At 39.1% G+C, this 17081-nt stretch overlaps 1 protein-coding gene across 2 annotated transcripts in view; it reads right to left on the reverse strand.

Moving 5' to 3' along the window:
* The window catches only part of casz1 (castor zinc finger 1), a 176772-nt gene that overhangs the window by 100992 nt on the left and 58699 nt on the right, over positions 1 to 17081 (reverse strand). The window contains exon 4 of one of the 2 annotated variants that reach the window (XM_044352870.1): positions 4345 to 4439. The exons of the other annotated variant lie outside the window; for it this stretch is intronic. The gene's annotated coding sequence lies outside the window, so the exon portion shown is untranslated. The remainder of the gene's footprint in view (positions 1 to 4344; positions 4440 to 17081) is intronic. 2 annotated transcript variants of the gene reach the window in all.

Genomic DNA, 17081 nt, shown 5'->3' on the forward strand with positions numbered 1-17081 from the left:
TGTGTTGCTAGGATTTTTCAACCTTTATATGTGGATGTAGAAAGAATTTCCTGTGTTTGATATTGCTTAACAAGACAAGCAAGCAGATGAAAGAACATTCCACTTTTGATATGTAAAACTTTATGTGAAACCCTGTCATCAGAGAGAAAATAGAAAAGAGCTCAAATTTCAGGTGGAGATATTTTTGGCTTGTTTCTCAGAAAAACGCTTAGCAGAAAAGGGAACTGCAGCGGATAGATAACTGCCACAGATGCATATTTCTGTGGCAAAAATATATGTCAAGTCTAGACATTTTATCAGGCAAGAGAACAAAGGCTCTGTAGTACTCTGTCACTGTTTTACCCCAGACATTTAACATCATTATTTAAAATGAATGTAACCAGCCTCAACCAAATATCACTAATCTAAACAAATGTGTTTGCAAGACGTTGGACATCATAATCACTTCATTAGTTCAAAAACACATGTAACATTCTGTTAACTGACTCAGTTTAAGGTGATAATAATAGTAGTAATATTACTGACATGGATGGTCCACACAGCATTTGTAAACAAAATCAACTCCCTGCAAATGTGAAAAAGGAAACCAAAACTCTTAACGTCTATATCACATGGCAGGGCTGAGTTGGAAAACAGGTCCTCAGTTTGCACACTGCTCCCTTAACATATACTGCACATACCGATCCAAATCATACACTTTAGACAGCAGGAAGCCAAAACCTAATGTGTATTAAATATTTTATAGTCTTCAGTGATATGATATATACCGAACCATATTTAATTCTCTCAACACTTTTACCGAATGCAAAGAATGATAATGTTGTAATGCATTAGGGATAAACAGGGACTAACTTCTAGCCATTAGCTGTATCTATTATGGACAATAATAGGTTGTGAGTAGCTTAGTATCCCTAGACCAGGTAAAAGCTCCAAACAGACAGACTAGGTAATTCATCCTGCCAGACAACCAGCAAGCTAACAACCAAAAAAAAAAATTACAACTCTTAGTTTCTCACACAAAATGGTTATGAAATTGTGATCTTAAACAACTTGCCTTGAAACCAGAAAACCAACTCTCTTATCGTGTCATCTCAACAAACTGTTCTGAGCCGCTTCATTATCAGTAAATGTGAGACATTATGCAAACTCATACCAAGTGTCCTTAAATTATCAGTGTCATTTCGGTTTCATTTGTAGATTCTGCATGGGAAAATGCATCTTTGACTGCAAAAAGTCAGTGAGACTTGTCTTCAAATTACACAGTGATGTAACCCTGAGTTGTATTGTTGTTTTGCAGTTTTGAAGTCTCTTCTGGTGCTCATTTTCTCCTCTGTAACACTCACTAGCATCCACTGTACTTTTTTTAAAAGAAAAACCCAGAAAATAACGGGATAAAATGTGCAAGTGCCTTCTTTTCATTCATTGATCAATGGAGCAGAGGAAATATTGTTATTTTTTTGTGCAGCTCTTTTTGTTGAACACAGTATGCTCACCATTCCCTGCACCATGTGACAACAGGGCTTCTTCTCCTCATAGACAGGATTAACTCCTAACATGTTCAACATGATCCAAAAGTGTAAAAACTGTCAAAGAGACCTTTAATCTGCCTATGGAACAAAGCCTTTTGTACAAGGACTAACCTGACCTTGTCACTGCGAGTTTAACTTGCTGTCTGTTAGACAATATAAAGCCCAAGCCAGCCCTTCTCCTCCACTCCCTCCCACTAAGTCTTCTTCCCTCCCTGCTCATTGCCTCGGTCTGCCTCGCCTTATGAACAGAATTGGGGGTGTGTGGCTACAGCACCAAATGCTGTGTTAATCCCTGTTTCTCTGAGATGGCCAATAGTAAATCCGAGCCCTCTGTAAACCAATCTCAGAGTTTTTTATCTTGATTTATTAGATTACGAGTCCCGGGTCCCTGAGCCCATGCTTCACATACTAATCCTAATCGGAATAGACAAGTATTAGCCCAGTTCAAGGGGAGCTAAACAGCAGTGGTAGCCAACTTTCAGTAAGAGGGAAACTACAAGCTTATAGGCTTGATGGGGCTTTTTATCCGTTTCCCTTTTTTCTCCACTTACATTAATAGAATGAGTGTGTAATTAAATACATAAATCCTGACACACAAACCCTCAAAAGACCTAAAATCACTGAACCCCGGCCATGTTTGGCTTTCTTTTCCCTGCACAATGAAGTTACTGAGCCAAGCCCAATCATTTGTATTTTTCTCAGATTTTTAACAGTGAGCAAGGCAAACATGAAAGTCCCATTGAAAACAACTGCAAGAATTAATTTTACATCTCAGTGAATTCAAGGCAGTGTTGTCAAATTATAAGCAACAGGGCTATGTAACTAATTTCCCTTGGTCCAGAGACTGTTATAAAAAAAAAGTAATAAATCACTTTTCAACTGTGATAATAAAAAGTACATAATTAGAAAGGTGTCTCTACTCTGTTTGTCTTCTGTGGGCAAACACAGGCCACCAAAACGTCAGGGCTGGTGACATTATTGTTACTAACCTTAAACCAAAATGAGTGGATAGCCTCAATCATATTGTAAATTGCTGGTCTCACACTGCTTTCAACCAATCCAGCCAATGTGGATGGCAATTGGGTAAGGCTGGATCGAGTCCATGTGACACATGAGGCCAGGGCTGGGGAACATTAAGAAGTGTCTGCTTGTACACTAATGCTGGTGGCAGCTGTTAGTCTGCCAAAAACTGCAGCAGCAGCAGCAAGGATATCCTGAAATACTATTGAAAACCGCTAAACCTCCTCCTCGCTGATGTAAAGCTATACAGCTGCTCGGCGCCAGCACAATCACTGATCAATCTGGGAAAGTTAAAAATGGAGCCAGGTTTGTGGACTAAATCTGCTGCTTTTCAGCTTGGAAGGTCAAACTGGTGATCTTAAGAGGAATAGTAAGATTTAACAAGATTGTTTTTTGCTGTATTTGAGAGGGTTTGTACAGCACCTTCAACAGACTCAGCATATGCTTGTGCATTTCTGTCCATGTACTGTAAATGTGTGTGTCTGGTCGTGCGTTTCTGTCCCTGCATGATGCAGATTTTCGTGGCATCACCACAGCACAGAGGTTGCCCCTGCCCACTGCCCTCGGGGGTGACAGGGAAGCTAAGGGAGATGTGACAGCCATGTCTGCTCCCTGTATGTGTTTGTTTGCCCCTGAAAATGAGACACTGGTTTCACTCCAGCCCCCTGGGCATGTTTAGCTCTGCCTCCACCGCAACGCCTTCATCTGATACAAAGTGGAAGTCCACCCGATAATAATATGTATCTCCGCTGGTAGGGTGAAAGTGGATACAAATACACTTCAGAGCATGAAAAAAGATGATTGATTAATCGCTTCTTTTCTCATTTTCAAACGTGAAGATTGAAGAGATTGAAGAATGATTTTTCTACATTTGTTGCTTGACTCTGCAAATCATCATCATACAATAAATGGTGTCGGAACAACACAGCATACTTTGTAGTAATGTCGCCATAAACAGCCTAATATAGCATGTAAAGTGTTAGAGTATGTGATGAAAAAACTATGATCCAGTGCTTTTGTATGCCACATAAAAGTGAGGAATGAATTTCCTTTGCTCTTGTGTTTTGTCCTTAGACCTGAAGTGTCACCAAGTGTACTTTGCAAGGAATATTCATTTCCTTAGGAAGGCCTCGTCAGCCTTGTGACCCAATCCATATCCATTCTGTCCTGTCTGTCCTCCCTGCCTCTTTTCTGTAAGTGGCAGATATTTCACCTGCCTATCAGTTTCCCTTTAAACGTGCTGGTATATGCAGGAAAGGCGCCCATATAGGGTCACTGACTGTCCTCTACAAGGCCCTCTTTGAAGCTACTATCTTGCAGGCTCTACCTCCCCCCTTCTTCTATCACTCAAATTACAGTGTGTAGAGGTCGCTGGTAGAAATGGGTTCAACAGAGCTCATTAACTTTGATCTAGTTTTACATATTATTGGGAGGGAAAAAATACAAGTCTGGGGTGGCTCATGACTTAAAGCGAATCATAAATTTAGCCTTCGCTAATTTATATTTACAACAGGGAAATAGTAGCCTTCTTTAATTTTTCTTCAGTGCCTGGAATGGAGCCTGGAACAAAGATGTTCGACAATGTAGCGTACGCTTGACTAGAGAGCAAACTGTATTTGCAAGGGTACGTTTGTGTATGCAGCCCACAGCGAAACCCAGTTTACTACTAAATAATGGGAATCAGATCATTTCCATGCAGAAATGTGCAGCGGGAAGGAAAGCAGCTGCTTCAATGTGAGGAAGGTAGGAAGAGGTTAAAAGGAGTCAATGGAGGCTAAAGAGACAGCAGGTCTACCGATGACAGAAAGAGTGGCCAGGGACTGCAGTTCAGGACTTCTGGAAACCACATCAAACAGCCTATGGAGCGCTGCCAACACGAACACACACCAACTGTTGCAAAAAAAAAAAAAAGGAAGGGAGAGAGGAAGAGAGGGAGGGGGAGACAAATGGGAAAAAACAAAGGTTTAGTAACAAGATAGAAATGTATGTTAGTGAATCTGAGGAAAATAAAGATAAAAATTAAGGAGCATTTTGGCTGACTGAGAGAATGAGAGAAAAGACAAGAGAAACAGGGAAATTGGTGTTGCTGTGTAGTTGCAAGAAAACTCCCACCCATCAGTACTCCAACTATTACTGTATGTAATAGTTGGAGTATCATACAGTATCATCAATATTTTATCAATTTTATTAACTTTATTCATCTACTTCAGTTAGCATTTTCCACTATATCTCAAAATGCCTTTCAACAACACCCTAAAACAGGTGTGAACTTGCTGCTTTAAGTCAAATGAAAGGTATGTGTATATAAATAGACAGCTTGTAGTAAAGTAATTACAGTTCATAATGCAAAGTTCCACAAATAACTCTTTATGTACACTGAGTGAAGAAATCTAAATTTCAGTTACTTTCCTATATCTAGGCATTAAAATCCTTTTCTCTTTTACATTTGAAAATTAGCAAGCACAATGTTAGCATGTTTTAGACCATAATCACACCTCCGATGAGTCCTGCAGAGCACACTGCTGTTTAGATGAGAACGTATTAGCTATAAACAAGTGTTAAAATACCAACTTGGGTGGAATTTCAAATAGTGGCTTTAAAATGTGTCACCTAAAACGTGAAATCTCTGAAAAACTTGCTTAGAATTAGACCTAAAATGGTTAGTCAGATAGTCAGAGGACAGAAAATTAATGAACAATAATTTTGATAATTGAGTAGGGGTGTAACGGTACGTGTATTTGTCCCAAACCGTTCGGTACTGGATGTTTGGCCAGCTTAGCCAAGTTAGCCAGTTTACCCATGCTCATATAGTGTCGCTGCCATCAGAATGACAAACAAGAGACCCGAGCTGGATCATCCTCCCATGACACTGACGGAGTGCAACGCTATTACTAAAATATGCAGTGTTATCCCCATATTTAAGTAATATCAGGTTTCCCCCGCCCCCTCTCTTCTCCACGATGCTTTTCACTCCACCTTTGAGTGAAGCCGTTCGGAACAACTATAAACACATTTGATTTCGATGTGTTGTCCGACAATGGACAACACATCGTAAGAACCAGTTCTGAGCGGCCATAAAATATCATAAACAGCTGTCAGCTGGTGTCCTGAAACAGAGAGGTTGTTGTCCTTCTCCACTGCAGCAACTAGACTGTTTCAGTAATAGTTTCCACTGCAGCACGACTAAACTGTTTTAGTAATAGTTTCCACTGGTGCACAACTAAACTGAACTGTTTTCATAATAGTTTCCACTGCGGCACAACTAAACTGTTTCAGTAATAGTTTTGGACAAAAATGTTATTTTCTACCTTTCTTTTTTTCCTGCAGTACCGATAATGTACCAAACCGTAATCCCAAAACCGAGGTACATACTGAACCATGAATTCTGTGTACCGTTACACCCCTATTATTGAGTAATCATTTAAGTCATCAAGCAAAAATGCTAATTATTTGCTGATTCCAGCTTATAACACGTGATGATTTGTGGCTTTTCTGTTTTTCACTGTAAACTGAAGACCTTCAGGCATCTATTAGACCAACCAATCAGTTAACTAATAGATACACAAACAGATAGATAGATTGACAGATACATTGATAATGAAAATAATGGTTAGTTGCATCCATATTTTGAATACTGCAAAAGAAGCAATATCAATTAAACATTGTTTTACATTTGTCCATATTGTGATGGGCTAGACTGGGTGAAATTAACAGGGCTTTTCAGTCTTGTATTATGCCAGTTAGCTAGAACACAGACAAGCCATAAAAGTGGACAAGTAGGTTCCCAGGTGGCACAGAAGTAAAGAAGCACCTGTCCATGACCACAGAGCCCCTGGTGCAACTAGCAATGTATTCTGGTGGGAGGTCTGCATGGGATCATGCACTTGTCAATGCAGTAGTGACTCCTATTGGTTGGTTGGGGTGGAGGCTCAGTTGTGAGTTTCTTGTCTAATGCTAATGACACACCCATCTCTCACTTCCACTATTGTTTGTGACAGAAACCACATGACGATAGAGAATCTGACAATAGATTTAGCTCTGAAATGATTAGTTGATTCATTTATCAACAATGTTTATTGTAAAAAAGTGTACGATTAATTGTTTCAGTTATTTTTCAAGTGAAAATGGCAACATTGACTAGTTTGATGTGAGTAAATTGATTGTCTTCACAGTAGGTTTTGGACTAATGGTCCAATAAAACAAGCTATTTGAAAACAACAGCTTTGGTTCTGAGACGTTATAATGGCAGCTACTACATCTGTATTGCCTGTGTGCTTGTTTCTGTACAAACAAATAGAGTAATTCAATGTGAGTCCTGTTTCTTTTTTGGCTGAGGCTCCTACATATTTTCTGCCAACTTGTATCCAGGAACAAATGGAATAATGACACAGAAATCAAAACAAAGAATTAACCAGTTTACAATGCAGTGGCCTCATATGTTGACAGCCATTGCACAAAGCAATCATAGCTAATTTGATAAGGATATATTGAGCACTACAAAATATTACATGTAGGCGCTTTAAGGTGTTTCTTTTAAAAGAGAGAAAAAAAAACCACAGCCTGTAGTCAGGCCCCATTCTCAGGCCTATCAGGAACCAGCCACTTGTTCAGAGGAGCACCTGACTAATACCCACTATAATGTCACTTCTATATTTGTATCCTGCTAATCTGCTCTCAGGCTCCAATCTTTTCCACTTTCTTGCAAATTTATCACTAGACTGAAAGACCGGTGCCAGATCCTAAGTGCCTCACCCATTTAAATTAAATAGTGGCATTTGTGATAAAGCCACTAAATTCCTTATCTGACTGGCCCGAAGAGTCTTTCAAGGCAAAGTGTCACTTTTCCTAAACTGGAGCACTTGTGACGCCATACACCCCACCCTATCCAACTGCCACACAAACACACACATGCACACACCCACAGACTGTCAGTTTTCTTGTCCTTTTCAAGGACAGAAACCAGTCCAAAATAGAACAAAACACATGTGAGGCATGTTGTGGAACAGACAGGCAGTTTTTTTCTGGATCCAAAAATAGACCATTTGTTCACAATTCACAATTAAAATGTAGTTTAGTTGTTGAACTAATTTGTCTTGTTTTAGACTAACACGTTATTGTAATTACTGTTCTTTAGCTAAACAATCATATGAGTAGGGAGCAATTTCAAACCGTAATATCCTAATATATGAGAGACTTGTGGAGGAAAAAGTTCAATACTTCTGCTTCTCTGCCAATTACGTGGGAAGTTATTTCTCAGACAGGTGATGCGCTTCGATAAGCCTCAGGCAATGACATATGTCCCACTCAGTTTTACCTACATTAACACAACTAAACCCATCTTAACATATGTAAAACCTGTTTTAATGGTTCTTAAAGTAAAGCCTGTGGCCAACAATCTCTATCTTGGGTTATGTTGTCCTGTGCCTGGATACAAAGGAACACAGGCCTGTCAATAAATTTTTTTGTTCACTTACTTCCCATTGTGGATTCATTACCGTATAAGGCATTGTCTGAATTCTGGGGTTATTTTGAGTTTGTGTGATAATGCTCACTCTAACTTTGTCCCTCTTTAAAGATTCTAAGAGGAGGCGAGCCAGGAACCTTCAGAGAATGGCGGCTTGATCAGATAAAAGAGCTTAAAGAGGTACTGCACACTTAAATGTGTTTTTTGAGCTATAAACTAAATTAGATGACTACTGTGATGAAACACATGTTAATATTGACATTGACACCAAACGTATAAAAATCAGCATATCTCAAGTTGAAAATGGCTCAACTTGTCATCTGCTGTAAAATCAGCCCTGAAAAGGCGAGGTAAATGCTGACGTAGAGTCGACCGTTTGGGAGTTCTCTACGTCATGAAATGTATATAAATGGTAGAATGTTAACGCCCACCTCCCTCAGCCCCCACCCTTGAATGTGAGAGTCTGTGAAACTGAGCAGCCCACCCACGCTCATCTTCAAATATACGTTGATCAAGACAGTTTTAGCTTTAGCTTTTAGCAAACAGCACGTTAAGTCACGGTGTAACCGGAGCTCCACCGTTACTGGACAGGTTCAGTCACCGCAGAGCAGGAGCGGACTGCAGCTCTGGTCCGCAGCGGACAGTAACAGACGGAGGGTTTTCCTCCAGCAGGTCAGTGCTGATGTTAGCTCTTTAAGCTAAAACTGTCTTCATGTGAAAATAAACCAAGTTAAACACAGACAGGTTTATTTAAAAGTGACTTCTGGCTTGTTTAAATGTTCTCGCACTGTCTGTCTTCCTCTAATTATCATTATTATCATTATTATTATTATCATACTTTTCTGCCACAGAGCAACTCCTGCCCTCTTGCCTCAAACATCCACGACCCCTCCTCCCCCCCTCTCAGCCCCTTGCCCACTTTTTAGCATTTCTCAAAATGATGCAGCAGGTGGAATTAGGCTCAGATCTGGGGGTGAAGTTATACTTTAAGGACTGTGAAATACTACTAATTCTACTACTACCACTTCTACTACGACAACAACAACAACTACTACTACTACTAGTACAAATAATAATAATGATGATAATAACAATGTTTATTGTAATGAGTGTGTAAATTCCATAAATCACAATGTGCTTATGTACATATCCAGGCAAAAATACATAGAAATGTGTAAATGTGTTTCAACCTGTATTACCACATACTGTATTTAAGCACATTAGCTCATACAGTAAGAAGTGGATCCAGGAACAAAACAATTTCTGTCAGACACATACTGTGAAAAAAAAAACAAAAAAAACCCAAAGTGCTTTTAAGCTTTTCTTTGCCGCTGCCTTTGTTTCCATGTATTCATGTTTTTTGGCCTTTTCTTCAGTTTCTAATCTGTTTTTGATATGATGAGATGTGACTTCCTACCCTTGCCTGTTCCATTGTTTTCCTGCATTTTTAAAGGAATGAGGTTAAAACAAACTGTTCCTATGTAGAAGGTCAAACAACATTGTTATGAAACGAAGAAAATGAACTAAAGGTAACAGCATGAGACCAACAGGGTATTCCTGTTCCTGAGCAAGGCCCTGTAAACACCACTCTGTTGATCTATAATTAAGAGAAAAAATCTTCACATTGGCACTGTGGGCCCCTTACAGTGATACTTCCACTTAATCTCGGTCTCTTGTGTTTATTTATCAGTTTTGAAATTTGTACGCTGAAGGACTCCTTGATTATTTAGACAAGACACAAGAGTATTTCACGGGCCAACAGAGTGAAATCTCGGATGCAGGGATCCAAGCAGGCAGCTTGCTTAATGCTTGACCTTTGACCTCTCCTGGGTAATAATGCCTCCATATCTATCTTCACACACGTAGCGGCACAGAACAATCACATATTCAGATGCCTGGAGTGGTTTCATAAAGCCACGAGAAACAATGATGAGTAACCATTGCCGGTTAAGAAAAAGTTTCTATTTATGTTGGCTCTTATGTCATGGACTCTTGGAAAAGTCATCTACTTTATCAAAATATTTCAATCATAACATGAAAAAAAATATTGATATGCTGAATCCAACCTATGTGAAGTTAGAAAACATTTACACATTTCCCATGTTCCAGTCCCTGACCTTTATGAAATGTTTTACCCTCCCTTCCTTCTCTTTTAAAAGAGCCAGAGGAAATCAGCATTTAGCACTTTAGCACTTCCAGAGGTCCAGATTGCCCTCTGGTTAACATCTCTAACATTTTCCGTTTTCTTCACTGTTTTCCACACATTCGTCCTCTCAGCTGTTCCTCCCTTTAGTCATGCTCATTTCACAAAATTCATAAAATCTGCCACAAAGTCATGAAAGCAGCAACTGCAAGCTGAGAACTGCTTGTAAAAATAAAGGGCTCTCAGAATAGATAAATAAAATCTCTGTTATCCAGCTGCCCTCCCTAAATCACTCCCAACCCCTTCAACAAGTGGTCACAAGCCGGGGCAAAGCAGACTCTTTCAATAGCACATGACAACCACAAAAGAGGATTCTGTTAGATTCCAAAACTGATTGCTCAAGTTTACAAGTAAAAACTGGGCTGAATCTGTATCTTTGAACATAATTACAGTATGTCCTTGTATCATCCTTCCTGTTGGTGAAGCAACCGCTTACTGCCCTGCATACATTCCTGGGAATAAAAAAAAAACATTCTCAAAGAGGGGAAGTGGGAGGTTTTGTCAGGCTTATTTTCAGTCAATATTTCAGGACTTCAGCTTTTCTTAGAGGGGAAACTAACTGAGAGCACAGAGAGCACACATAAGCACCAAGTCAGACATTCCCCATATTTCACATATCCATCACAGTATGGGGGTTCACATGTGGAAGGAAGTTTCAATAAACTAAGAGGTTAAGCACTGTAAAATCAGCTTGTTTTCTTTTTCATGTTTTGTTGAGTGAGACTGAATCCCACAACTACACGGCCTGCCAAAGTGATTAAGTTTTTACTGTGCTGGCACTACTGCCTCAGTTTCTGCAGCGCAGTCCCAAACACTTCATCTCTGAAGGCCCGAGCATACACTTGCAGCCGCAGTGCACGAGCAAGCATAAGTTGCCAGAGTTACTTAACATGTGCTACTATGAGCCTGCCAGATTTTCAACCAGCTGCTAATGTTAGAGTATTTTAGCTTTTTTGGAGAATGATCAAATAAGCCCAGAACACCCCCAGCACAGTATAATGTAGTTACTGTAAATGGAATTCAATCGCCTGTCAAATAAGATATGAATTATGGTACAGTTGAAGTGATAACATTGTTATACTCTATCCGACTCTCAACAAAACAAATAAGGATAATATTTTCTTGAGGAAACTTCAACAAGGCTTCTCGAATACTACTTATATGATTAAAAAATACTCAAGTGAAACAATTGGCTTCAACTTAACAACTGCTGCCTATTTAAAGCCAAAATATCCTCCAGTCCTCTGTTGTTAAGGTGTTTGTAGAGTATGTGACAAGGCACACAGTATATAGAGAAGTCACTGTACAAGCAGAGGTCCCTTTGCTTTCATACAGCTAAGAGTGGTCAAACTCACCGAGACAATAAATCCACAGCCAGCCCAGGGATGGTCTCTGAAATCCCTACAATCAGGCTGCAGATAAATGCTATTTTGTGGTGACTGCATTGTCTCCTGCCTCTATTCTGGTAATCTAATGTGTGCAACATGCTCTTGGTCACCTTGACTTTGGTTGCCATAGTGCTCAACACAAACATATCCCCACCCAGAAATACACCAAATAAGGCTTGGGGGAAAAAATCTCATAATCAGAAGGCAGAGAGGGAGAGGCAGATATAACCTTAAATATACTGTAAACAGGTCAAAGCTATTCCAGTGTGTACATATACAGTACTTGCAAGAGGTTACTGGTGACACACACGCACACACAGTCTGGCTAATTAGTATACAGCAATAATTGTCCTAAGCTCAGCTATTGTTGACTCAAAGAAAATGATAATTGCATGGGCATCAACAAAAAATAAATTGAAGTTCTTTAGAATAGAGAGGTCTTTCAGGACAAGTCTGTTTGTACTCAAAATGACCTTTAAACACCTTCCTCCAACACTGAGGAATCAGGCTACAAGAAGGCAGCCGTCCTGTCTAGCTGTCGACCCCGGCAGATGTGAGTTCTGAAGAGTTCAAAAGAATTCTGCATGGGGGCACCGCCATTTACATAATCCTCCAGATATATTCCCCTGCAACCTAATCAAATTATTCACAAGTCTAGCCCCTAACTATGTAGACCCCGCGATACACAGCCTTTCCATTACCAGCCTCCGCGCCTTAATCGTATCGAACCAACCAATGTCACTTTTCCCTTTAGAATGGCCAACAGACGCAGCAAACAAAGCGTGGTTGTGTCTGACACACAAAGATTTCAGACAAACAACATCTTTCCCCCCCTTGTCCACTTTGTTTGGCATTTCTTATTGTCCTGGGATTTTATGTACTTTTGAAGAACAGAGCACACTAAGAGAGAGAGAGAATTTTATCACTGGAAGTACACAATCTAAAGACAATAGGACAATATGTTCAAATGATGCTTTCAAGGGAAGTTGGTTGTTGTAGTAATTAGCAGAGCAGAATTGGAGCTATTGAGAATAACTTTGAAAGACAACTGCAGATGACACAAGGGATTTTGATAATCAGGGGGTTGGGTTCCCTAAGGGCCTAATCCGAAAAGAAGATAAACAAAACTGCTGATTCAAATAAGAGTATAATTTATGCAATAACAGAATTTCCCAACTTAAAAAATATTACACATTTCTGACTTTGTGAAATTGCTGATCAGTACAGTATTTTTGGTACAGTCATGATTTTCATGTTGCGCTGTGCACAGATTGTCTGTTTCATTCCACAAGTAAAACTTTATTCATAATTATCTAAAATAGCAACACTGCAGTCTACCGTATTGTTAAGTTATCCGCAACTGTTTAATTCTCTCATCAATTTCATCAATTTAGAAAATGTCACCATGTTGAAAATACATATAACACAAATAATACTCCATAATAAGGATTTGATATGCTCCTTTAGCTAAGCATTGTTTCAGTCTGAGAAACATCATCTCATTGTTAATCAGCCTGTTGTTGCTTTGTGTTCAATCTACTGGCAGGGGGGTAAAGGGTTAATGGCTCAGCCAAAGTTTACATCCCATATGCGGTCAATTTTCAATGACTTCTTTTCCCACATTGAAATAAACTATTTTATGTCTCCAAATATGCAGATCATTTTGCTTAATGAAAGATGCTTGACGTCTCAGATCCAATTAATATGCAAATGCAAGTGAGGATTTATTTGTGACATTCTGTATGGGTGAGAGAAAACAAAAAGGCTTCTTAACAGTAACACTAATTGCTGTGACTGATTGTCACATATCATCATTCACTCCGAATCTCCTAAATACCAAAATTCAGATAAAAATTCTTACATGCACATAGTTAGATTAATTTATTCTTGTTCGTTTATTAGTTTTCTCGCTGTAAAGTGCATCATATGATGATAGTGTATGCTTAACCAGTGTCCTCCTCTGCAATTCGTCTGATAAATAAATTCTATTAAAAACACAAATGTTTTGCTTAAGCTCAATTTAGCATAAAGTAAATCAAATTATTATCATATATATATTACAGATCTGAATATGTACAGTATGTTCAATTGGTCCATTACGTTTTAGGGGAACACTATATATAGAATAACACATCAAATATGTTCAGCCTCAGGATACACCTAGTTCCTTATTCTGATTACTACTCATTACCGCTTTTCAAAACAATACTGTGAAAAGGCTGCACTAGCACAGTTGTAATGTCCACATTAAGTGTCATGTATACAGGTTTAATGGCTTTCACACATCCTCTCTCTATCTCAACTCTTCAAAAAGCCAGACTAATGCAATTCATCCTTGACGTGGAAAACCTTCAATCATTGATATATTTATCACTGTAAAAATAAAATCAATAATGTAACTCAACTATTAAAATCCTTTAATGGATGAAGCAATATACTTAGCTGTTTGCATCATCCTCAAGCTTTAACGCCCAAGGCACTATACACAAGAGGTCTTACATTTGAAGAATCGTAAAGCGTGACTGACACCGATTGTGACATATCGCTTCAAATAGAAAGTGTGTCCAAACTTTTGGCTGATGATGTATTTAACTGACTTATTTGTCTTATGCAGGATCTTGGTACACTAATAGCGTAAATTCATCCATCCATCCATTCATCCATTTTCTTTACCGCTTATCCTCTAGAGGGTCGTGGGGGAGTTGGAGCCGATCTCAGCATAAATTCAGTGATGCTATATTTTCGATAGGTTTTTATTTAACGTTCATTGAATGGAATAGTTAGTGCCACACAGCCAGACCGGAGAATCTGCTTTGTCTGCAAAGGAAAGCGCGTGTACTATATGTTCCCCATTGGACAACCTTTAGCCATTTTATACAGCATTGAACAGAGCGATGATTTAGTGCGCCCCAATCGAGAAACACTTCCGGGGCCATAAAAACAACAATCAGCCTCTTTGGATTAAAAGGCCATATGTCCTTTAACAACAACCAAAAAAAAAGATGCTGACTAGCAGTGTGGTGGGTGGAATAAAATGATCCACTGACATCTCCTCTAATGCTTTTAATCTTCTTGTGATATCTTTATAGCTTTTAACCTTGCTTTGTAAGACAGACAAACCTCCCACTTGGCTCAATGTTAGTTCAAAGAACAGCATTTGGATCCAGATTTGGAAGTATCAGAGAAGTTGTTTTGCCAGGGACATAAATGTGTCATGGCTCTGATAATCTAAAGTGTAATTGTAATATCTTTGTGTTATATATTCTCGATGCCAGTTGTGTCAGTCTGTGGATTTACACTGGCTCAGTGGAAAGGCCTGCTTACATCTCCCTTCTTGCTCAAAACTATAAAACAAGCGGTACGGTTGGTAATTGGTATTTTTGCTGTCATGGCTCAAAATAGTAATTTGTACAAAACTTCTTGAGAACATTTGCAGCGTATGTTGTCAGGTTGTCATCTGCAAATGTTTGCTGTATCTTGTGGTCTATGGAAAAGTTTTAACCAAATTTTGATTTTGTAATAAGAGTATGAATGTTATGTACCCATAGGAAAAAAATATAGATATATCTCACTTCTTTAGTGAACATACCATTAATGATTGCTTGAAAAATCCGCCTGTAGAACCATATTTTAGAAATGCTTCTTGATTTCACTCTAACAAATAGCCAACTTTCAGAAAACTGTACTGTACTTATTTCACTGTGGATGACATTTCAAGAATTAATTTTGCCACTTTACATTATGTGATATTTTGAGCTTCTGAAAAAATCTGAATGCCGAAGGTGACAGAGGATCTCAGTACAGCAAATGTCAGCGATTGACCACCCCTGAAACTGTTTGACGTGTAATGTGACAGTGTATCAATGTCAGAAACTAAAGCTAAGACTCAGTCAGATTTGATCATGTGCAGCAATAACTTGCCAGGTTTAGCATTGGTGGGGCATGGAACATTTGACTTGCATCTGGGCCAAATGACGAAGGAAGCTTGTCATGTGTTGCCAGTGTTTTAGCATCAAATTACAAACCTTATCTATGGAGTTTGTTTTTTGAATGAAAATCTTCTCCTCATGTTCTTTAATCTTCAATGATCCCGAACATCTGAGCTCTTGACATGAAAAGTGTTTGGTGACAGGTTTTGTTGTATTTCAGCTATAATACATGCAGGATTTGGGTTTTCTATGCTGCTTCTCAATCAGGGAAGGTAAAATTACATACTCAGACCTCCATGTCAGCAAAATGACTGTACTACTGTACATGTGCAACGCTGGATAGGCCAAACATATTCATACCCAAAGCTTAACAAGACTCTACAAAGTCTTGAGCAAACGTATTGCTTGTGTCTGAATCTGTCAGTGTTTGTGTGTGTACTTGATGTCTGTTTGCATGCCGACCTAGCCTCAGATTGCTGTTTGAGGATGTAATTGCTCTGCTCCTCTCCTCCTCGGAGTTGCCCAGGATGGATCTGCGCGGGCTGTTTAGCAGTCAATGGCCGGTGCAGATTGTAAACAGATCTCCCATGAATTGCGGGTTTAGCGGTTTTGTGAGTCTCCAAACAAGGTTCTACCGATAACGCCATTCTCTCCCTGACAAAATCAGCCACTTTGCTGCAAGGGTGTGATTTGAGAGGTGCCAGTCAATGTGATTGACAGTATTAATCCCCCACAGGAGCAAATAGGAGGAGAAAACAAACCATGCCCTTATAGAAAACATGTCTCTATTTAAATCCTACTTTGGGTAAATATTTCACCTGTCTAACTACACAACCAAGAACACTGGAGGTGGCTTTGAGATGTTATACAGAAATTAAGCTGCATAATTGACCAAATTAATGTTTTGAAGGAAAAAAAACATAATCACTGTCTTGAATAAATGACAACCAACTCTAGGACACAATGCTGAATGAGCACAGGAAGGCTGTACTCCTTCTATATATACATGCAACCCCATGCACAGCTGTCACAGAGCAACTGTACACAACTGATAATGAGAGGAATATCCATACACATGTGTAGTTTCTACCACATATTAAAATAATGAATTTGGCACCTTAAATGCTAGTGTTTCCATTACTTTCCATTTGCTTTCTAAATTCATCCTTGATTTGTGAGCTGCCAGCCTGATTAAGACCCGAGACAGTTGCACAGCTCTGACATACAAAGCACACTGTGGCTTTTAAATTAAACATTAAGCTTTGCTGGCCAGTAGGAAAGCAAGTCATCAAGCATTAAGCACACATATTAATTTTCAAAGAACCGGTGGTAATGGGAAGATCTTGGAGACAGACGCTGACTTGCCTGAGGCTGACAGGGCACTCATATTAAATATAACACTTAAATGTGGTTTAAGCCAAAAATCCACGTTTTCTACATGCATACACCCTTACTTCAAAATGTACAGTATCACTGCATTGAAATATTTTACATGACGTCACCAGTCAATCCATGTCTAAAGACAAAACCACTGACAGAGTACTTCAA

Source organism: Thunnus albacares, chromosome 5 (assembly GCF_914725855.1).
Source record: "Thunnus albacares chromosome 5, fThuAlb1.1, whole genome shotgun sequence".
Taxonomy (NCBI): domain Eukaryota; kingdom Metazoa; phylum Chordata; class Actinopteri; order Scombriformes; family Scombridae; genus Thunnus; species Thunnus albacares.